General features: G+C 34.3%; 1 protein-coding gene across 12 annotated transcripts in view; it reads left to right on the top strand.

Annotated features, from left to right (window-relative positions):
* Positions 1–24,945, top strand: part of FRMD5 (FERM domain containing 5) — a 392,157-nt gene that overhangs the window by 173,967 nt on the left and 193,245 nt on the right. The gene's annotated exons all lie outside the window — the stretch shown is intronic.

Genomic DNA, 24,945 nt, shown 5'->3' with positions numbered 1-24,945 from the left:
AAATAATTCAAATAAATATCAGGAAGCCACAATCAGAATTACATAGGACTTAGCAGTTGCAACATTAAAGGATTAGAGATCATGGAACATGATATTCCAGAAAACAAAAGAGCTAAAATTACAAGAAAAAATCACCTACCCAGTGAAACTAAGTATAATGCATCAAGAGAAAATATGGTCATTCAATGAAATGGGAGGATTTCAATGTTTCACAAGGAAAAGACCAGAATTGAAATTTAAAATTTGATCTACAATATCAAGGCCCAAGGAATTGTTGGTTTGTTTGGTTGTTTTTGTCTCTCCTGTCTCCTGTCATTGCTCTTGTCAGAGAGTACAAAATGTTTGATTTTTTATAGATATTGCCAAATAGAATATTACTTTCCCTATGATCAAAAACACAAATCATAGCACATTGTGTATGGCCTTGGAGTTTTCTCAGTTGTTTTCATTATTCCCAGGTGCTCAGAGATTTTTGCTATATTGATAAAAAAAATTTTTTTTTCTTTGTCCACTTCCAAGTTTGGGGCCATTCTGGATGCTTGAGAGTGCATCCAAGATCTTGTCCTCATCAGGTATTGTGTTCAGTTATACTTGTATGCTGGTGCAGAAGCTCCATAATTTTATATAACCCAGATGGTAGTTAATATGTTGTTATTCATTTCTGATATAGCAATGTACTAATCCAGTGTACTCAAAAAGTAATTCAGTTCAATAGCAAACAATTATCAAAATTCCACCCTATGTAAAGTGTTAGGATTACTAGGTGAGAACTTAGGTTGTCTGGACAGTGACAAGGTGAGAATTCAGGTTGTCTGGACAATTACAAGGTGAGAACTCAGGTTGACTTGACAGTTCTCTGGCTCAGACCTTTGGCTTGGGCCTTTAAAGGGAATTTACACCTTAGGAATTCTAAGAGGAGCAAGCTCATTGGTTGGAGTACTTCTTCTCAGAAGCCCTTGCATTATCCCACGCCCATTCTCTGGGAGGATAAAAGAGGACACCACTCCAGAGATAGGAGAAGTCTCTGCATTACATCAGGCTTGACGGGGCTCTCTGCAGGAAGGGAAGTCACTTCTCTGGACAAGAGTTAATGGCAACTGCCTGGATACAACGGTTCTCTACAGGAAGAAGAATCTGTCTGAGAGATTTGAGTAGACACAGCAGATCTCTTCCCAGAGAGCAATCCAGCAGCTTCTGGAGACCACAGCTCGCTACAATTGGCGCCCAACATGGGGCCCTATATATGACATGCTAGAGAAATGATAACAATTAAGACTCTTTCTTTGCTCTCGAGGAAGAGAGATGATGTGCATAAAAATAACTACAATACAAGAGGGAATTTTGTGCAAAAGAAAAGTTAAAACAGAATTTGAAGAGAACTTATTTTAAGGGAATGGGGAAAATCAATGGAACTTTTGTGAAGAAAGTGAGACTTAACTGAGGCCTTAAAAGAAGAAAGGAACTAAAGTAGATTGGGAAAGAGCTCATTCTGGCCATGGGAGAATAATGAGAGCCAAGGCGCCCAAGCAGAAAAGTGCAAGAAGAGAATTGGGAATAGAACATATCTGAAGGGATATATGTAGGTTGTTAATGGTAAAGTAGGTTAGAAATAGAGAACAGGACTTTGAATGCTATGATCTGCCATTTATATTTTATTAGGTTATCCTTTTTATGGACACATGAAAAAAAACTTTACTTTTCTTTATTTGAATAGCAATATTACATGATTTTAGTGGTGCCTTAAAAAGATTATTCAGGCAGCAGTATAAAAGATGGGTACAGGGGATTTCATACAATTAAAAATGATAGGACCTTGGCAACTGATGGTATGTATGAGCTGAGAGGAGAGAGGAAAGAAGGCTCAAGAGTGACTACAAAGTTATGAATCTCAGTGTATGGGAAGATGGTGGGGCCAGTAACAAATACACAAGTTAGGAAGAGAACCAGGGTTGGGGAGGAATTCTGCTTTGGACATGCTAGTCTATCTTGGTATACCAGTAGAGCTTTTCAGCAGACATTTGAAATATAACCTGAAGTTTTTGGAGAGAATTTGGAGAATCACCTGCATAGCCATTATGATTGAAATCAGAGGAGTGGATGAGCTAATCAAGAAAGACAGGATAGGGAGAAGAGAGTCAAAGATAGAATTTTAGGAAACATCCTTGTTTCAGGACTGAAGAAGAATGAAGAGGCCAGCAAAAAGAAGGATCAGTCAGACAAATAGGCAGAAACCCATGAGAACAGAGTGGAAAGATTTGAAAGTAAATGAGAGAGAAGGAGGAGATGATCTATGGGGCAAGATACCAGAGCTGGTTAGAGAATTGGGCCTGGAGTCAATTCAAATCTTGCCTCAGACATTCACTAGCTCAGGCAAGTCACTTAACCAACTTAACCAACATTTTATAGCAATTTCTTTAGCTATAAAATGGGAATAACAATAGCACTTAAATCCCAGAATTGTTTTGAGGACCAAATGAGATAGTATTTATAAACTTAGAGCAGTGCCTGACTCAAACTTAATAAATACTTATTCCTGTTCTGTCCCAAATTGGAGGAGAAACAAGTAGGTACAGTTGGAGAGAAGTTAGCTTTATTCAGAATAAGGGTTTTGAGATCTTTCATATAATGGCAGAGAAGGAAAGAATGAATGATAACATCAAAAAGTATAGAAGAATGCCCCTCTTATCTAAAATGACTCCTAGATTTTTTTTCCCTGGTGTTTGACTCAATGACTCAAAGGCCTTCAGTTTATATAGCTGTTGTTGAAAATTTGTGTAATCTAAATGCCTTACCTGGCATACCTATATTCAAGCTCTTCTACATAGCTTTTCTTTGTTTTGCGCTGATTCCTAAGATCTCCCTACAGTTTGTCCCTCTGTCATTATCTTTGCTAACCCCCAGAGATTTTATTAACTCCAGATTTAGATTTTGTTGTGTGTTCCTTTTTCCAGATCATTGATAAATAATATAATAAATAAGCTTTATCCTCTCACTAATCTTTGAATGACACCAATCTTTATTCTTTTTCACCTAGAGAAATCCTCATTTATCTCTATCTTTTGTTTCCTGTCTCTAATCCAATTTGATAACCATGACAAAATACTCTCCCCCAATCCTATAGCAATTTTTAAAAAACTGTGTAGAATCTTGCCAACCATCTAAAAAAAGTATAATTAGATTATATGCATGAGGTTCCTTTTTTCTGCTTGCCTGTTTACACCCCCAAAGAACTCCAATAAATTGGCCTTGCATAATTTACCCCTTGCTGAAACCATGATGCCTTTCCTCTGACAGGTTATTTCTGTGTAAGGGTTCTGAACTTATCCTTAATTATAGATTCTACCAGTTTGCCTAGTGGTTTATTATTAAGACTAATAAAGAGTCTGTAATTCTCTGGGATCCCCTTTGGAATCTTTGCTTTGGGTAAAGGTCACCATTTGTGATTTACTAGTCCTCTTGCCCAGTAACTATAATGGCTAGTTGTCTTTTAATCAGTGATAACTCTGTTTCATTTTGGAGTCCTTCAGAATTCTTAAGGGGATATAGTCTCTGACATCCACCTATATTCCTAATATTAGTTTGTCTTGGAACACTCCTAAAATATATATATATATATATATATATATATATATATATATATATATATATATATATATATAATTCAACCTGTCAGCACCTTATTTTTCCTCCCAGAGCCCACAGCCTTCATGAAATGGATCTTGGCTTCATCTTCATGAGATATTCTAATTTCATTTATAATTTCACTGCTGATACAATAAAAAGCAAATGTGAATTGGTAATAAACATTTCTGTTGTCTAATTTAGTTGGACTTATGCTATTTAGAAAAGTTGCAAAATAAACCCTAACACATTGTATAACTTTGGCTGCATTCAGTAATGAAAATGCCCTTTGTTTCAGGGTAAAAGAAATTTTACTCAGAATGCATTATAGTCAACTCATAGAAGCATCTAAACTATGGGGTTGTTGTGGTCTAATACACCAATATTGTATATTCTAAGACTCAGTGACCATCATCTGAGACCTCTTTTTATGAATTATAGTTTCAGCTTTTTCTATTTCTGACTTCCGTTTATTATTGTACAAGCAAGACAGTTTGGTACTTGGAAAAACTTTAGAGCATTATATAAAAATTATCTCATTCCTCAACAACCTTTGACACTATTGATCACACTCTTCTCCTTGATATTCTTTTCTCTCTGAGTTTAAGGAACTATACTTGAGGATATGGAAAAATTGGGACACTAATTCACTGTTGGTGGAGTTGGAAAACAATCTTGAGGTGTGCCCAAAGAATTATAAAACTGTGTATACCCTTTGACCCAAAATGCCACTATTAGGTCTATTTTCCAAGGTGATTGGGAAAAAAAGGAAAACAATTTATATGTTCTGGAATATTTATAGCAATTCTTTGTGGTGTCAACTAGAAATTGAGGGGATGTCTCAGTTGGGGAGTGGCTAAACATGTGATATGTGATTTAATGAAATATCACTGTGCTATAAGAAATGATGGACTGGCTGATTTTAGAAAAACATGGAAAGACTTGCATAAAATAATGAAGGATGACAGGAGCAGAACTGAGATCAATTCATTGTACATTGTAACAGCAATACTGTTCTAAAAACAACTTTGAAAGGCTAAATCATTTTTAATATTATAAATACTTTAATTACAAAAGGCCTTTGAAGAAAGATGTTATCCATATTTAGAGAAGGAATTGATGAATAGAAGTAAGCATAGTATGATTTATATATATACATAAATGTCTAATAATAGCCTTTTCTTGGATCTAATGGGGAGGGAAGGAGAGAAAAAAACAAAGTGTACAGCAAAGAACAAAAGAAAGATAAAGGGAAGCACAGAAAAGCAACGTGGTTTTGAAAATGATGTCTAGTGTTTATTATATAATTTTTCCAAAAAAAGTAAACAGTATGAAATAGAAATTCATGGTTTCATATTGAATCCTCTTTTAAAATTGTGCTGTGTACATGGAAATGTTCCTTTTTCTCTTTTTATCTTGAAGTTCACAATGAATTAAAAAAAAAAATCAATAGTACTCTATCCCCCAGCTTCTTAAACTGTGGGTTGCAATCCCATATGGAGTCTTATAAGAGAGTAGCAAAATTGTGATTTATTATCAGTTAATGTTTGATTTTTATGCTTATTTCATATACCTATGTACCTGGAGGTCACAAAAAAGTTCCTTGGGTGAAAAGGGATTGTGAGTGGAAAAAGTTTAAGAATTCTGCTATATTCTGGTTCTCCTCCTACCTATCTAACTGTTCCTTCTCAGCTTCCTTTGCTGGATTTTTATTCAGGTCATGCCTGCTAATCATGGGAATTTTTTGAATCTCTGTCCTGAGCCCTCTTTTCTTTTTAATCTGAACTATGCACTTATTGATCTCACTTGCTCCTATAGACTTAGTTTTCATCTCCTTGCTGATGATTATAAAATTTACTTATCCAGGACTCACCTCTTTACAAGCTTCCAGTCTTGCCTCTCAAACTGCTTTTTCAGGTTTCCCTATTTATTGTTGAAGGTGGGATGGCCATCCTCCCAGTTACCCAGGCTCTCAACCTAGATATCATCCTCAACTTTGCATTCTCTCTCAACTCTCATATTCAATCTGTTGTTAAGGCCTTTTTTGTTTTACCTATGAAGCATCTCTTAACATCCCCCTTTCTCTCTTGTGACATTGTCATTACTATAGTACAGGACTTCATCACTTCACACCTGTATTATTGCAATAGTCTCTTGGTTAGACTATCAGAAGTCCCTCTTCACTTCAGTATATCCTCCAGTCAGCCATTAAAATTTTCCTAAAGTATAGGTCCAACCATGTTACTCCCTACTCAGCAAACTTCTGTGACTCCCTATCTCCTTCAGGACCAAATATAAAATCCTAATGTTTGGCCTTCAAAGCCCTTCATAATCTAATACTCCCTACCTTTTCAGTCTTTTTATATCTTAAATTTTGTGTCTCTTCTATCCACTTATTCTTTGATCTAGTAATGTTAGTCTCATTGCTTTTCCTTGAACAAGACACTATCTCCTGATTCCAGGAATTATCACTCATTCTCCTTTATGCATGGAATGCTTTTTCTCTTCATCTCTGACTTCAAGTCCCAGCTAAAACCCTCTAAAAGAAGCCTTTATCAATTCCTTTCAATTCTCTGTTAATTATTTCCTATTAAGTAACTTGTTTGCATGATGTCTCCTCCATTAGGTTGTGATTTTTTTTTTGAGCACAGGCGCTGTATTTTGTCTTTCTTTATATCTTCACTGCTTAAAAGAGTACTTGATGCATAATAGGTACTTACTAGATATTTATTGCCTGATTGACTTGTAATTAATTTTGTATTTCTCTGGATCAATTCTCTACAATGATTATTTATGAATAAAAGATAGATAAGTCTACATCAAATATTTTAACTGAGAGAGCCATCATCTCTAACAAATGTAAAATTTTTTTACCTAGATTTGATGAGAGTTAGGTAAGTGGTTACCTAGATGAAATTAGGATTAATTGAGGTCTAGTGCCAGATTCCGGGTACAGGGAGTCAAATAGAGCTCTCATGCAACCCCTTTGGATTCAGTGCAAGGATACAGAGTTAAATGAGGTCTAGTAGTGGCGCAAGAGTCCCCTGTAAAGGAATTTACAGACCCGAAAACCTAGATTAATAAAAGAGGTTTATTTGGGGGTTTGGAAGTAAGGTTAAAGGTATAAAGACTCCAGGGCCAGGGCTGGCACTGGGCAGACAGGAACCCTTGGCATAACCAGTATATGCTATGTTTGGGACTCCTGCAAAAAGTGGGCTCCAGGGGGTTCCCCTTTTTATAATGGGGCCTTTTGGTAATCTTGAAGGTGAGTGTAGTCCCAGGTTGGCTCCTGGCTGGTTTTGGCCAGGGTAAGAATTGAATAGAATTCAATGGGTTTTTAGATAAGGAAATGTTAGTGCTGGGGGTGGGGGTTGGGAAAACTTGAGCAGATCATTAAAGTGGGAGCTGGGACAGCCCAAGTTAGCTCAGATCCAGTGGGAACTGGGAAAACCCAGATATCTTCCATTGGGATTCATGGGGGCTGAGAATTAGAAAGGAATCTTAACCCATATCAGATTGACAGTTATATTTTTTCCCCAATAAGATCCTAAAAAGTAATGGTAGCATATTAGGTAAGTGTTTGAAGGATAATTTAGAACAATAAATAATAAGGATAATATAAAACACTAAAACTTGAGACTGGGGGAAAACATCACTGAATTTAAAAGGTTCCAATGTGAAATGCACAGAATTTGAAAGCTTTGTTCAAATCTTTCAAGATAATTTTACTTCTTGTCATTGCATATATTTCCTTTTAGGCTCTGGATCTTTACAGTACTTACTGTTTGTCATTAGAGAGTACCACATAATAGACAATTATGTTAGCAGCAGTAAGTTGTACTTTTACATCAGACTGAAGATTTATGAGTAGGTAGGAACTCCCTGATGTGATGTGTTATTTGGTAGCGATGACAGATCAGATCAGCAAAAATGTCATGGTTTCAATTTTCAAGAAAATATCTTTTTCAAGCTGATAAAAAAGTAAGGGTGAAATTTCCCAATGTTTGGGAAATTTTCAAAGAACATTCAAAAATCAAAAATAGAGAGGAGTAGAAGCTCTCTGATCAGAGACAGAGAGTGTATTTTTCTCCAAGAGTCTAGCCAAAGAGTATTAGTAATGTGGGGGACAAGTCTCTCTGGTTACTAAAGATTGTCTCTTCTTCATGGTGAGGATGACAGTTTGGGCTTAGTAAGACAAGAGATGGAACTATAGAAAGAGAAATCAGTCAGAATCTCCCTTGGCAATTTTGTTGCATAATGACATCTTTAACTTGGAAGTATGAAGATTGGGGACTTTATAATTTTTCCTTGTATTGCTTAAGGTTTTTTTTAATTATATGAGTTTTATTGATGACTTTTACTTTCATATCACAGTCATTACTGAATATAGCTCCTTCCTCACTGCTACCCTTGTACTAACCTTCCCTTCTAACAAAGGAAAACAGTTAAACAAGACCAACATTTCAATGACTACATCTGACAGCTTATAAAACATTCTACATCTGCAGTATACTCTCTGATAAAGGGAATGGACCCTGTTGTCATTCTCTGTTTCTATCCCTCCAAGATAGTTGTTTAAATTTTTTTGTTGTGTAAAAGTGTAATTTGCTTTTATAATGTCATGGACATTGTGTTTATAGTTCTTCTGGTTCTATATACTTCAGTCTGCATGCTGCTTTAGATCTTGATTACTAATGTAAAGCATATTCTTGCCCTTCAGTTATGTAAATCGAATAATGAGATATTTCCATTTTCAGGGCTTACTATCATAATAAGATCAAGTTGGCCCTGATGAATCAGGATGATATGAACTACAAGAACTTGGGTTTGGCAAGGTTGCCCACTATCACCATTACTATTCAATATAGTACTAGAAACTCTAGCCTCGGCAATAAGAGCTGAGAAAGAGATTCAAGGAATTAGAGTAGGAAATGAGGAAATCAAACTATCACTCTTTGCAGATGACATGATGGTATACTTAGAGAACCCCAAAGACTCTGCTAAAAAGCTATTAGAAATAATTCAGAATTTTAGCAAAGTTTCAGGATACAAAATAAATCCACATAAATCCTCAGCATTTTTATATGTCACCAACAAAATGCAACAGCAAGAGATACAAAGAGAAATTCCATTCCAAACAAATGTTGAGAGTATAAAATATTTGGGAATCCATCTACCAAAGAATAGTCAGGAATTATATGAGAAAAATTATGAAACACTTGCCACAAAAAATCAAGTCAGATTTAAATAATTGGAAAGACATTCAGTGCTCTTGGATAGGCTGAGAGAATATAATAACGATGACAATACTTCCCAAACTAATCTATTTATTTAGTGCTATACCAATCAGACTCCCAAGAAACTATTTTAATGACCTAGAAAAAATAACAACAAAATTCATATGGAAGAATAAAAGGTCGAGAATTGCAAGGGAATTAATGAAAAAAAAAGTCAGATGAAGGTGGTCTAGGTGTACCTGATCTAAAGCTATATTATATAGCAGCAGTCACCAAAATCATTTGGTATTGGCTAAGAAATAGACCGGTCGATCAATGGAACAGATTAGATACAAAGGACAAAAAAGGGTACATCTATAGCAATCTAGTCTTTGACAAACCCAAAGATACCAACATTAGGGATAAAAATTCATTATTTGGAAAAAACTGTTGGGAAAACTGGAAATTAGTATGGCAGAAATTAGATATGGATCCACACTTAACACCATATACCAAGATAAGATCAAAATGGGTCCAAGATTTAGGCATAAAGAATGAGATCATAAATAGATTAGAGGAACAGAGAGTAGTCTACCTCTCAGACCTGTGGAGGAGGAAGGAATTTATGACCAGAGGAGAATTAGAGATCATTATTGATCACAAAATAGAAGATTTTGATTACATCAAACTAAAAAGTTTCTGTACAAACAATACTAATGCAAACAAGATTAGAAGGGAAGTAACAAATTGGGAAAATTAAGTTAAAGGTTCTGATAAAGGTCTCATTTCCAAAATATATAGAGAACTGACCCTAATTTATAAGAAATCAAACCATTCTCCAATTGATAAATGGTCAAAGGATATGAACAGACAATTTTCGGATGATGAAATTGAAATTATATCCACTCGTATGAAAGAGTGTTCTAAATCACTACTGATTAGAGAAATGCAAATTAAGACAACTCTGAGATACCACTACACACCTGTCAGATTGGCTAAGATGACAGGAACAAATAATGATGAATGTTGGAGGAGATGTGGGAAAACTGGGACACTGATGCATTGTTGGTGGAATTGTGAAAGAATCCAGCCATTCTGGAGAGCAATTTGGAACTATACCCAAAAAGTTATCAAACTGTGCATACCCTTTGATCCAGCATTGCTGCTATTGGGCTTATATCCCAAAGAAATACTAAAGAGGGGAAAGGGACCTGTATGTGCCAAAATGTTTGTGGCAGCTCTTTGCATAGTGGCTAGAAACTGGAAGATGAATGGATGTCCATCAATTGGAGAATGGTTGGGTAAATTATGGTATATGAAGGTTATGGAATATTATTGCTCTGTAAGAAATGACCAGCAGGAGGAATACAGAGAGGCTTGGAGAGACTTACATCAACTGATGCTGAGTGAAATGAATAGAACCAGAAGATTGCTGTACACTTCATTGTTGTGTGAAGATGTATTCTGATGGAAGTGGATATCTTCAACATAAAGAAGATCCAACTCACTTCTAGTTGATGGACAGAAACAACTACACCCAGAGAAGGAACATTGGGAAGTGAATGTAAATTGTTAGCACTACTGTATATCTACCAAGGTTACTTATATCTTCGGAATCTAATACTTAATGTGCAACAAGAAAATGGTATTTACACACATATATTGTATCTAGGTTATATTGTAACACATGTAAAATGTATGGGATTGCCTGTTATCAAGGGGAGGGAGTAGAGGGAGGGAGGGGATAATTTAGAAAAATGAATACAAGGGATAATGTTTTTAAAAATTACTCATGCATATATACTATCAAAAAAATTATAAATATCTTGATTTGGTTCCAAAAAAAAGAACTTGGGTTTGGATAAACCCAACATTGAGCAGATTTCAACATTCTCTAGAGCAACCATCTACTTACAAAGGAAATCCTCATTTTCTTCCTTTTGCTTCTTCTCTTCCTCCCTGCGTGAATAGTTCACATGTCTTAATTCCACAAAGATATGTTTCATCTTTTATAGAACTTTGTGATTATTTTCTACATGATATTATTTATAACATCAGTCTAAATATTTAGAACATGATGCTTCATATACTTTGTTTCCATTTTCAACAATGTTACAGAAAAAGCATCATGTTCTAAATATTTAGACTGATGTTATAAAGTATATGAGAATAGCTGGTATTCCAAATATGAAGATAAATTTTCATAATAAATAAATAATTTTTAAAAAAATCTATGATCTGCAGATATGCTAAATTGATTATTCTGAAATTCAAACCATGCTACTTAGGAAAAGTATTTTTTCTGTCTTCTTTTGTGCTGATTAAAGTGTATATAAGTATATAAGTTTCTGTTTCTAGATTTATCCAAATGAGGTACATTAAGCCATTTTTGTCTACACATTGTTACTTAGCAGCTCACATGAATTTATTTATTTGTCATTTCCCCATGTCTATATATCCCACCTAAGTTGCTCTCCTGAGTTCTGTACCCACGTCTTCAGCTGACTAATGACATTTCAAACTGGATATCCCATAGGCATTTCAAACTCAGCATTTTCAAAATAGCACTCATTATCATTCTCTCAAAACCCGCTCCTCTTTCAAAATTCCATATATGTGTCTAAGTCACCCATTATTTAAGTTTGCAACCTTGGAGTTATTTCTTACCCCTTTATCTCTCTCACCCCATATTTTAGTTAGTTGCGGACCCTTCTTAACCACAAGGTAACAATATCTCTCACATAATTCTCTCTACTTTCATAGCCGCCTCATTACCTCTTACTTGGACTTTTGAAATAGCTTCCTAATTGGTGTTTGCCTCAAGTTTAGGTCTATTCCAATTCATTTTCCATATAACTGCTAAAGAAGTTTTCCTAAATAGCATGTTGTATCTTCTCAATAAACTGTATTTGCTCCCTTTGCCATCAAATAAAAACTTCTCTGCTTGGCATTTAAATCCTCTTAAAACCAGGTTTCATTCTACCTTTTAAGGCTTATTACACAGTACTCACCTTTTATCTACTAATGGTACAGCCAAACAGTTCTACTTACTGTTCTTCCTTACACATCACTCCATCTCATCTCTTTGCTTCTTCACTGGCCTTAATCCCTTAAAACAGTTTCTGGTCACTTTTGCCTTTTAGAATTTCCAGTTTCCTTTGAGAGTCAGCTCAAGTACCACCTTCTAAATTAAGCCCTCCACTGATTCTCCTCATTACTCTTAAGAGTTAGTGCTTTCCTCTTTTTCACCTTGTTTCTATTTTCTGTCTATAAGTTGTGCATACCCATATTTGTACATGTCTCTCTCCAATAAAATGTAATGCCCTTAAGGACTGGAACTAATTTACTTTTGTCTTTATGTCTTCAATACCTACCACACTGTCCAGCAAATAGTAAGCATATAATTAATTCTTGTTATTTTATTAATTTCTGATATTTCCCATATTATAGTTCGGCAATTATCAAATATCTAGCAGTTCTTTAAAAAGAAAATGGTTTTTAAATAACACACACATATATATTACCTGGGTAGTACCTCCCCATCTTATAAAATAGAAGCTCCATTTGATTTATCTTTAATAGTTTGCCAGAAGACATAATTAGTTTAAAACAAAAACATAATAAAATAGCATAGTAAGAAAAATAGTTAGAAAAATTTTCCCATAAACTTTAAACACACCTGCAGAATCAGACTTTAATAGTAGGAAGAATGAACAACATTCAAAGGCATCCTGCATTATGGCACACATTATAGGAAAAACATGTTACACATGTAAATGCATTCAAGTAACAACATGTGACCAGGATAGTCCTGTGACCAGATAGAGGGGAACACATATGGCCAACATATACATATATAGGGACAATTTCTCTCTCTACCACCTGTCCACACTAGGAGCACTGATGTTTTAGATGATATCACACTTCTCCCACTCTCTTCTCAGCTATGCTTTCAGTCTCTGTCTGATGCTGCTCCTCTGAGAACATAATCTCTGCTGGACATATAATTTCTGCCAAATTTTCTCAGATACAGTCCCACTGAGTAAATAGCTACAAAGTTTCCCTCTGCCCCCCAACTCCTGGCTTCACCTGAATTAATTGACTGTAGTTGCTATCTCCTCATGAAAAGTGTGGACTCTGCTATTCTCTTTCAAGTCCTGAGGCATTTTTAACCATTCTTTCAAAAAAAAATAATAGCCCTTCCTTTCTTCTCCATACTAACAACAAAAAATCTAATTATAAGGGGGGGGGAACTATATCAGCTTTTTTCTTTAAAGAAAGGCATACTGCTTCCCTTTCACAGTCTTGGTTAGAAAAAGCCCATTTTCAGTAGGATATTCTTTGCACCATGTCACAAAGAAGGGCCCTCCCAAATACTTATTAATCTCAGGCTTATTTTTTTTTTCCTTGGGACTATCTTTCCTAATTCAGGGCTTGCTTCTGTCCAACTTCACCCTTACTTAAAGTGAGCATTCCTAATGCCTAATGATTATCATTATCATCTATATAGAGCTACTGACACACTAATTATTAAAAAGTGACAGAGTTTTAAAATGTCCAAATTTCAACTCCAAAACATTTCCACTCTCTCATGTAGATGAATAGGTTAGAGGAAAGGTAAATCCAGGGTCTCTCTCACCCATTAAACTATATTCTTAGCCTTTAGTCCCAAAGGAACTCTGTGTTTACTGATAAGCATGATATGGTAAAGTGTGAACAAATCTAGCCTTTAAGAAGATTTGGTTTTTCCATTAATTAAGAACCCTGTTTTCTAGTTTGTGGATTATCCAGGACGAGTTTCCTTTTTTTTTTTTTTTTAAACTATTCTCAGGCAATTACATGGCTTGTAGAGACTGCCACCAGAGGGTGATGGAAGTACAGAAAGAAGAGAAAGAATTAAAATCATTTAAATTTGTATCACTTGTAAATAGGTTTCATAAAAGGTTTGCTGAGGGGAAAAAAGTTAAACTTAATGGTTAAGAGGTTTGAATATTACTTGTGAATTTCAGTTATTCATGAAACCATCCCTTTCTATACCTAAATTTATTATATGGGATGGGAAGTGATTAAGAGGAGGGATAATTTAGAAAATTAAGCTATGTAGAAAAAAAACCCCAATATTTTTAATTGGCCAATGGTGGAATTCCAGACATTTTTCAGAGGATTTTTTTTTCTTCTTAGTTGTACTTAAAATCCTATCAGAGGTAGCACAGTATTAATATTCTGTAGGTATAATTATGTTGCCTTTCATTTTTGTTTTAAGGTCTACTTTAACATTTGGACTTTTAGAGTAATAATTACATTTAAAACTATCAATATATGGTTGAATTTCACTAAGGACTGAAAATCATCTATTGTAATCTATGGAAAGATAACTTGTTAAATACTTTGATATAGAGTATACATACAATCATGCATAACATATTTCCATATTAATTATGTACCACATACATTCTTTATGGTTAGGGAAAGGGAGAGGGATGGATTGAGAGCTTCAGTTACATGCTCAGTTTACACAGTTGTCTTGTGACTTGAACTTGGGTACTGACTTTATGACCAGCTGTCTATACACTATGCTATGCAGTCTCTCCTGATATTCTCAAGTAAATTATTATTTTTTCAAAAACACCTTATATTTTGCTTTCCTGGTACATACATAAGGTAGCAAGCATCAGAAACATTGTTAAGAGAGGAAGATTAAAAGAAGTGTTAACTTCTCAGACTAATGTTGGTCTGTGGTTCATTGTATTTTTTATTTGTACTAAATAAGCTTTGGCAACTAAAGGTCAAATTAAGTATAAATATTATAAATATATATATTTTTGTTCCTTTTCTGTTTTAAAATGCTGAATTTTAAGATTATTCCATTTTAATATATCTTTGTTGTCCTTGACAATAATTGTTACCTTTTCCCCATTCCAATAATTTTATTTATTTTAGGCTTGTGGATTTAGAACTAGAAGGGAACTTTAGAGTCAAAACCCTCATTTTACAGATGATTAAACTAAGTTCAAGTGGATTTAGGGAGTTGGAGCAGTTATATGGTATAATGGATAGACTACTGATCCTGGAGTCAGGAAGATCCCAATTCAAATGTGACCTTAGACCTTACCAGTTGTGTGACCCTGGGCAAGTCACTTAACCTAAGTAGGATTTGCACAAAGTCCTATAGGATTTATGTCTGAGCAAGATTTGATCTGAGACCCTCTGATTTTAGATTCAGTCATCTGTTTTATTTTCTTGATAGAGCAAATTCAGTTCAGCAGATATGCATAACCTATCACATACAAATCACCATTGTAGACTTTGGGATTACAAAGATAAAAACAAAGTATTTCCTATCCTCAGTCCAACAAATAGACATAATTTCTTGTTCTTCAGTAGTATGTGGCTCTTTGTGAATCCATGGGGTTTTCTTGGCAAAGATACTGAAATCATTTGGCATTTCCTTCTTGACTGTGTCCCCATCTACATATGAGGAACTGAAACAAATAGGAATTAAGTGACTTTCCCAGGATTATACTACTAATAAGTGCCTTATTTTGGATTTGAAGTCAGATTTTAAGGTTTCCAGACCCAATGCTGTATTCACTGGATCACCTACCTGCCCCTTAAAGACACCAGAGACTTTTCTCATTATTTGAGCAATTAAAGAGTTAAAGAGAGAGGGTGAGGGGGAATATGAAAAAAAACAGGCAGTGAAATGAAGTACAAGCAAGGGAAAAAATACTGCAGAACTAAGCCCTGAAGTAGAACCTAAGGCCATATGACAGCAGCAGAAGACAGACCCTACTGCTGTAGGCACATGAAGAAATATAGTGTTCAGTTTGAGCCAAATTTTGAACTCTCTGAAGCCAAATTACAAAGTAGTAAGAATTGCAGTTCTTATAGACACTAATTATCAGTTAAAGTAAAGAATATTTTGCATAATAATACATTGATATAATGCCAAAGCTAGTTTCCCTCATGCAAAGGAAACAAAACTTATTACCATTGTGTTCAAACAGTTAAAAAAAAAAAAGAACATAATTATCATTTTTCTTTTCTTTTTTCATTCTAATCTCTTGTATACCTTTATTTCACTTTTGCTAAAAGATTTTCTTATCAATATTATTTGTTATAGAAATATAACCCTTTTTGTTTCATTGATTTTTCATAATATAACCTGTGATATATGGAATTTATAAGAACATATACAAGTACCCTAAGATAATATTTATTCTACTTTTTTTTCTCATTTTCCTATTCTCTCATTGCCGCATTTAACTGAGCTAACTATGGTTAATATGAGTTGAGTGGCCTTTTAGAATGAATCATTTGAAGTGTAGCCAAGAATGCAAGCTGCACTAGGGGGAAAAATGGCCCTGTCATAGCTTATTAGCCATTTCTCTTAAACTAGAGAAGACAGGAAAATGGGTCTTTGACATAAAATTCATACCAAGAGACCTAAGGTCAAATTGGAAAGGGTCTAAAGAAAAGGATGGAATGTGGTATGTTCAGACTGTGTCAACTTTGGCCATCAGAGAGTAGAACAAATGTTCCCCTGGTGACATCTGTCTACCACCTGACCATCTGAAATCATCAGGTCCACCCACATATATGCACACACCAACCTAATTGCTGCCTTTGTGTTTTTGCTCATGCTGTTCCCCAGTCTGGATTATTTCCCCATCCAATCTTCCTCCTATCCCATCCCTAGCCAAATACTATTCATCCTGCACTTAGAGGCATTAAAAATAACTAACAAATGCCAATAGTAATCTATCAAGTTCACTTGATTATTTTGATATTCAAGATTAAATTTTTAATAACACATTTACTTTTTAAATGCTCAAAGTCAATCTCCTCCAGGAAGCCTTCAGATTTTCTGTTATTACTCCTTTCCACTCCACCTCTTTCCAGGGACCACTCTCTTTTGGCAGACTGTTATGTTTTGTACCATAACTTGTGTGTCTTTGCCTCATGCCTTGAATTTTGTTTCCTCCTCACCTCTACCTCAATCCTAGCTCTTTCAAAGTTCAGCTCAAATGACATCTCCTATGTGAGGACTTTCTAATTGCCCCAGCAGCTGTTACTCCAATTATGTTGTTATCGTGTGTTTATTTTGTATGTGTTTTGTAGATTTTTATGTATAAATATGGTTTTCCTCCAATAGAATGTAAGCTTTTTGAGGATATTTCATTTATGGTACCTATCACAATGCTTGGCATACAATAATAATAATAATAAAGTTTGTTGTTTTATTATATGGCTGTTATTGCTGTTTTTTATTGCTAATTGTTTTAGTGTGTTGGCTTTAGCATCCCAACTAAATGTAGTTATTTACAAGCAGTGTGGTGGCTTTTGGAAAATGTAATCTTTCAAAAGATGATGAAAAGTGGAAGCCTTAGGGGACACGATAAGCCTGGGAATTTGCTCAGGAAAATTTTGAGCCTCACAGAAAAAATGGTACTACTACTCAAATCTGAACATGATCATGAGCAGTTGAAGCCTTATGTGTCTTCCTCTGAAGCAGTAAGCTACTCTCAGACAGAATTTGTAGTTATCTATCTATCTGTTATCACCACTGGGACCTGGCAAAATTCATCCCTTGTCCACTTCCATCTCTTTTTCTTGCCTCCTGACTATCTGGCAGATCAGCATCACTCAGAGTTCCTGCTCTCATTAAAATATGTTCATCTGCTGAATGTGCTTTTGCAATGAGTCTTGTCTTCAGCTGAAGATAATTTGTTTTTTATTGCATTCTGAGTGTTTGGTGTAAAATAACTGGACCGCACAGTTAGGAAGAGAGTCTATGAACTCATACTTCTAAACTTAGCTGTCAACCTGTATTGAAATTTATTCTCTTTCTTTGGAAGCTAACTAATATCTTATATTTCTCCTGTAGTCCTTACAATATTTAGCACATTGTTGAGCTCAAAAAATACTTTTTAAAATCCATGGATTAACATAATTTGCTGGTCCCTTTTACTAGAATAATTAGATCAGAGAGACTCAAGTATCTGAGAAACTGGACTTATGAGAATCCCTCCTCAATCTCATTCATCCAGTTTACAAATAATACAAAATGAAGCCTAGGTATTATTGGGAAATAGATGGTAATAGAGTTATATTACTTAATTAGGATTCTAGCACATTGGAAAGACTGATTGCAGGTCTAGAAAGTCAAATTATAAAGGGCATGAGTTAAGGATTTCACATTCTGTAAGGACCAGGATTGAGCCTTTGGTTTGAAAATTAGAGACAAGGTATGACTGATGGAGTACATAAGTTGGGACATACGGAACATCTAAGAAGTCATCAAATCATAAAACCAGAGATTGAGAGCTGAAAGAGACCCTAAAACTCAGTCCAGAACAATCCCTTAATTTTACTGTTGAAAAACTGAGGTTCAATGACTTCCATAGAGGAGAGAGACTCAGGTCTCATCATCTTGCTGGGCCAAGAATAATCTCTGCATTCCTCCTTAAGGAATCTTGGTATTATGAATTATATCTGCCTTCTGTCTATCTCGCTTATTCTAGGAGATTTTGATTTTTACCCTTGCATTTAAATAGTGCTATCTGCTCTCATGTCATGCTGGACAGTCAGGTCTGAAGTCAGGATGACTAATTCAAACTTCACCTCAAACATTGGCTAGCTGTCTGATCCTAGACAAGTCGCTTAATTGCTGTTTGCCTCAGTTTCCTCATCTAAAAAATAAGGGTGATAATCATATCTAGGGTTGTTGTGAGGATCAAATGAGATGATTGTAAAGTGCTTAGCTAATTGTAAATGAGCACCTATAATTGCTGTATAAATATTAGCTATTATTATTATTATCCCTTGTATATGGCATCTGCCCTAGATTTTATTCAACATGACCTAATAGGAAAATAGCATTTTAACATTTAAAAAAATAATAATATCACAATATCACTGATTTATGTTGTAAAGGGTCTAAAGGCATCTCTAGTGGAGGAGGAGATATTTTTTGGTTGTTATATTTTTTAAAATAGATCTTTCTTTCCCTTGAAGTGCTTGGGAAGAACCCACAAACTCCAACAGAGGACATTAAACTGACATTTTTTCTTCATAGACAATTCCTGAGGCATAAAGAGGAAGATGTGATTTGGTTTACTAAGTTACACTAGCCTCAGTACTAAAAGAACTGCAGGTTAAGTTGAGTAGGTTCCTCAGAGATAATAAGCAGTGGTCATTTGGAGAGGGTAATGTACTAGGTAAGTAGTTAACCAACTAGACTTGAAAAACAAATTGCCTTATAGAAAAGGGTAACTGGATAGCAAGTCATTGTTGTATGATCTATGACCTTTTAAGATCTTATTATAGTAAATTATATCATTCAGCTTTCTAGGTCAACCAGATTCAATTAGACACCTGCCTGAAGAGCATATTCTTCATTGACCCTTTATAAATAAGGTTAGATCTTTTTGAATCCCAAATCATTGCAAAAGAAACAAGAATGATTATTTCAGTTGTGCATTCTGTTAAGATTCTGGAGTCTATGGTCTTAAAGTCTTCTTGACAAAACTAGTTAAAGAAAGGTCCCCTTTTATTTTCTTTTTTTCTATTTAAGTAATATTTCATGAGAGAATACATTTGACTGAAATGGGAGTATGGATTTCTCCTTCAAACATTAAAAATAAAAACAGGACTAAAATAATTTTTCTAGGTTTATATTTTTTAAATATCCAGCATATAATGAGAAAAATTAAATAAGAAAAAAGTAAATGTAATCTTAAATGAAACATAATTGTCACTTAAATTATAGATCATTCTTAAAATATCAATCATAGGCTATTTTGGTGGAATCATAGGTTATTTGGGTGTATCACTTGATGCTGGACTTTGTTGGTAACAGAAGCGCTGATGATTTATGTGGATTTATTTTGTTAATTAGTCCTGTTATTGATATAGTCACTTATGCTAATAGTTTTTCTAAAATGAACAAGCCCTGCATTTCTGGCATAAATCCTACTTGGTCATGATATATTATCTTAGTAATAACTTGCTGTAATCTCTTTGCTAATATTTTATTTAAGATTTTTGCATCAATATTAATTAGGAAATTTGGTCTATAATTTTCTTTCTCTGTTTTGACCCTACCTGATTTAGGTATCAGTACCATATCTTTGTCATAAAAGAAATTTAGTAGGTCTGCTTCTTTCCCTATTTTTCTAAATAGTTTGGAATTAGGAATTATATATGAATTAATTGTTCTTTAAACGTTTGGTAGAATTCACTTGTAAATCCATTTGGCCCTGGAGATTTTTTCTTAGGGAGTTGATTTATAATAGCTTATTCAATTTATTTTTCTAAAATGGGACTATTTAAATAAGTTATTTCCTCTGCTGTTAATCTAGGTAATCTATATCTATTTACCTATCTATATGTGTATATATATTTCATTTAGATTATCTGATTTATTAGCATACAGTTGGGCAAAATAATTCCTAATTATTGCTTTAATTTCCTCTTCATTGGTGGAAAGATCACCCTTTTCATTTTTGATACTAGCAATTTGATTTTCTTCTTTCCTTTTTCTAATTAAATTAACTAAAGGTTTATCTATTTTGTTGTTTTTTTCATGAAACCAATTCTTAGTTTTCTTACTTTTAATTTTATTAATATCCCCTTTTATTTTCAGAATTTCTAATTTGGTATTTAATTGGGAAGTTTAAATTTTTTCATTTTCTAGTTTTTTAAGTTGCATGTCCAATTCATTGATCTTTTCTTTCTGTATTTTATGCAAGTAAGCATCTAGAGATTTCCCCAAAGGACTTTTTTGGCTACATCCCACAAATTTTGGTTGTCTCATAATTGTCATTCTCTTGCATGAAATTATCAATTGTGTCTATGATTTGTTGTTTCACTCACATTCTTTAGGATTAGATTATTTAGTCTATTTTTTAAAATTTTGATTATTTTGGTCTATTTTTCCCTGATCCTTTATTACATGTACTTTTTGTTGTATCATGATCTAAAAAACATGCATTTAGAAAGAACTCTGGGAGTTGACTATGAACCACTACATAGAATTCCCAATCCCTCTATTTTTGTTTGCCTACATTTTTTATTTCCTTCACAGGCTAATGAATGGTACACTGTTTCAAGTTCAATTCTTTTTGTACAGCAAAATAACTGTTTGGACATGTATACATATATTGTATTTAACTTATACTTTAACATATTTAACATGTATTGGTCAATCTGCCATCTGGGGGAAGGGGTGGGAGGAAGGAGGGGAAAAGTTGAAACAAAAGGTCTTGCAATTGTCAATGCTGAAAAATATAAAATTTTTATAAAAATTAATTAAATAAACTAATTTTTTAAAAAGACAAAAAAAAAGAAAAAGAAAAGGATGCATTTACTATTTCTACCTTTTTTGCATTTGATTTTGAGGTTTTTATGCCCTAATACATAGTCAATTTTTGTACTGCCAAGAAAAAAGTCTATTCTTTTCTGTCTCCATTAAATTTTCTCCAAAGGTTTGTCATATCTTTTCTAAAATTTTATTTATCTCTTTACCTTCTTTCTTATTTATTTTGTGGTTTGATTTATCTAATTTTGATAGATCAAGGTTGAGGTCCCCTACTAGTATAGTTTTGCTGTCTCTTCTTGCAGCTCTCTTAAGTTCTCCTCTAGGAAGATAGATGCTATACTACATATATGTTTAATATCACTATTACTTCATTGTATATAGTATCCTTTAGCAAAATATAGTTTCCTTCCTTGTCTTTTTTATTTAGATCTATTTTTGCTTTTGCCTGATCTGAGATCAGGATCACTTCTCCTGCCTTTTTTTTTTTTTAACGTCATGTAAAGCATAATTGATAGAATTCTACAATCTACTTCCATTTTATGGGACAATTCATCCTATTTACATTCACACTTAAAAGTATTTACTAGCACTTTATTTTCCCCAAGTTATACTTTTCTTTTTCCTTTCACCCTTTCATCTCCCTCAAACAGTCCTCCCCTTTTTTAGTCTCTCTTCCTTTCTTATTTCTTCCTCCTTCTACTTCTGTTCATCTTCTATTAGCCTCCCCCTTTCCTTTCCCCTTTCCCCTCTAATTTCCCTTTAGGATGAGACAAGTTTGTCTATCCAACTAAATATGTCTGATATTCTCTCTTTGAACCAAATCCAATGAGATTAAGGTTCACACAATGCTCATTTCTCCTTCTTTCTTTATCTCAATTGTAATAGGTCTTTTTTGCCTTTTCATGTAATGTAATTTATCCCAATTTATTTCCCCTTTCCTCTTCTTCCAGGACAATCCCACTTCCACCCCAGTTTCTTTTTTAAATCAACAGAATAAAGTCAAATTATACCTACACCCTCTAATTTTACCCCTAACAGATACAGTTCTCAAGAATTAAACATATCATCTTCTCATATAGGGATGTAAATTTTTAACCATTAAAAACAGGTTTTTTTCCTTCCCTTTTAACCTTTTTATTCTTCTCTTGAGTTCTTCATTTAAAGATCAAATTTTCTCTTCAGCTCTAGTCTTTTCATCAAAATTAAATGAAATTTACCTATTTCATTGAATGTCCATCTTTTCGCTGAAAGGTAGTGCTTAATTTTGCTGGATAGTTGATTCTTAGCTGTAGTTCAAGCTCCTTTGCTCTCTGGAATATATTCCAAGCCCTTCAATCTTTTAAAGTGGAAGCTGCTAAGTCCTAGGTAATCTTGATTGTGATTCCTCGATATTTGACTTGTTTCTTTCTGAATGCTTCTTATATTTTCTCCTTGATCTGATAATTCTGAAATTTAACTATGATATTGCTTGGAGTTTCCTTTTTGGGGTCTCTTTCAGGAGATAATCAGTAGATTCTTTCAATGACTGTTTTACCCTCTGGTTCTAGGACATCAGGACATTTCTGGTGATTTCTTTAAAAATGTTATCTACCCTCTTTTTTTCATTATGGTTTTTAGATAGTTTAATAATTCTTAGATTGTCTCTACTGAATCCATTTTCCCGGTCACTTGTTTTTCTGATAGGGTATTTTACGTTTTCTTCTATTTCTTCATATTTTTTGTTTTGTTTGACTGATAGTTTATATCTCATTGAGTCATTCACTTCTGTTTGTTTAATTCTAATTTTTATTGTATTATTTTCTTCAGTTAGCTTTTTTAGCACTTATTGCATTTGACCAATTGAACTTTTAAATTGTTTTATTTATTGTTTTTTTTTTTTCATTTCACCAGTTCTGTTTTTCAAAGAGTTGTTTTCTTTTTTCATTTCCCCATATCTATTTTTAAGGAGTTTCCTTCATATAATTTCTGTGTTTCCTTTTCCAAACTCTTTTGCAAAGCTCTCATTTCCTTTCCCAATTCTTCTTCTCTCTTTTAATGTCCTTTTTGAATTCTTCTAAGAGAGCCTTTTAAATTGGAGAACAACTCATATCACTCTTTTGAGGCTTCATCTGGAGACTTTTTACCTTTGATGTCCCCAGGGCTTGAGATCTGTTCTTCCCTGTCTCCATAATAACTATCTATCTATGGGCAGAGCGCTTTTTTGCTTTTTTGCTCATTTTTAAGGTTGAGGTCTGTTCTTAGGGCAAGGATAGATTGTCCTAAGCTTCCTCTACAGATGACAGTGGCTTTGCTGACCTGGGACCAGTGCTTCTGGCTTCCTTCATGCTGGATGGGCATAGCCAAGTCCTACATTATGCTGGGGTTCAGGGACTCACAATTTGCCTTTTGTAGTTGCATTGAGGGTCTCATACATAGTCTCCTGATCCGCTAACTTCTGAACCAGGACAGAGTAGCCAATGCTGCTATATTTTGGCTAAGAGCCTCCAAGTAGTTTCTCCTGGCATTTGGAGGCCTTTCCACCCTGTTTCCTTGCTCAGTTGAGACAGAACTTTCCTGAAGTTCTTCCAAAATATATTCTGCTGAAAATGTGTTACACTCCAAATATTTGTGAGTTCTGTTTCTCCAAAACCCATTCAGAAGCTTGATCTGGTTTTATCTGAGGAAGTCAGGAAGAGCTCAAAGATCTGTCTACTCTCTGTCATCTTGACTCCACCCCCAATCATACATTGGTTGGGACGAAATATGCAGAGATATAAGTAGAAGAAAGAGCCAGGATTGACCAATGGTGGTACATGTCTGAGCTGCTGGCTCAAAACTGATGAAATTTCCTTGGGTTGAGGAATTCCAAACAAAAAAATGTGTCAAAGCCATAAGGTGTTCTCATTAAGCCTTGACACCAATATGATTGATGAGTCCTTAAGAGTAGAAAGAACAACCAGGCTGCCTGTAGTAAGATAGAGTACATCAAAACTTCCACATTATTAGTAATTGGATTGGACCTGTGAAATAGTTCTTCTTCCATTCTGGACACAAGAAGGATGCCTAGGAAGGAAGAAGGGATGAATTTTTTTTATTATTACTAATTATTATTAATCAATTAATGATTATTAATCATGAATGATTTATTAAGTATTTACTATTTGTCAGGCCATGTGCTAGAGATATAAATACATAGAATGAAAAAAATCTCTGCTCTCAAAAAGTTTACATTCTAATGGGTCTAGGCTGAAGGAGGAGCTGGGGAAGAGAGAAAATGAAATACAAAGTGAATAAATACAAAATAATTAAATTTAAGGTAGTTTGGAGAGGAAGTTACTAACTGTTGTGAGGAGAGGGGTGATCACAAAAGGTGCCTTACTTATACAGCTTAAGGATATAAAGGGACTCTATGAGGCAAAATAAAATTTTTAAATGTACAAAATAACACACATAGGACTACAAATGAAGTCCATTATGTTGAAATATAGTTATCAAAAAAAAATTTAATTTGCATATATTAGGTTAAGAACCCTTACTTATAAGTGTCTCACGTGGAATCTTAGACACCATATTTTAAGAAGGGTGCTTACAAAGTATACTATGTCCTAAGGAGAGAGAACAGGTTGGTGCTATGTAAAAATAAGTTGAAGGACCTGGGTAACAGAAAGAAAGAAGACTGAGTGGGGACGTGACAGCTGTTTTCAAATACTTAAAAACTGTTATATGGAATAGGAATTAGGTTTGTTTTGCTTAGCCTTAGAGGGCAGAACAATTACAGTAAATTGAAGGAGAAGAGGAGCAGATTCT

Source organism: Sminthopsis crassicaudata, chromosome 2 (assembly GCF_048593235.1).
Source record: "Sminthopsis crassicaudata isolate SCR6 chromosome 2, ASM4859323v1, whole genome shotgun sequence".
Lineage (NCBI taxonomy): Eukaryota > Metazoa > Chordata > Mammalia > Dasyuromorphia > Dasyuridae > Sminthopsis > Sminthopsis crassicaudata.
Note: the sequence above shows the minus strand (reverse complement) of the source record. Positions and strands in the feature narration are given on the sequence as shown.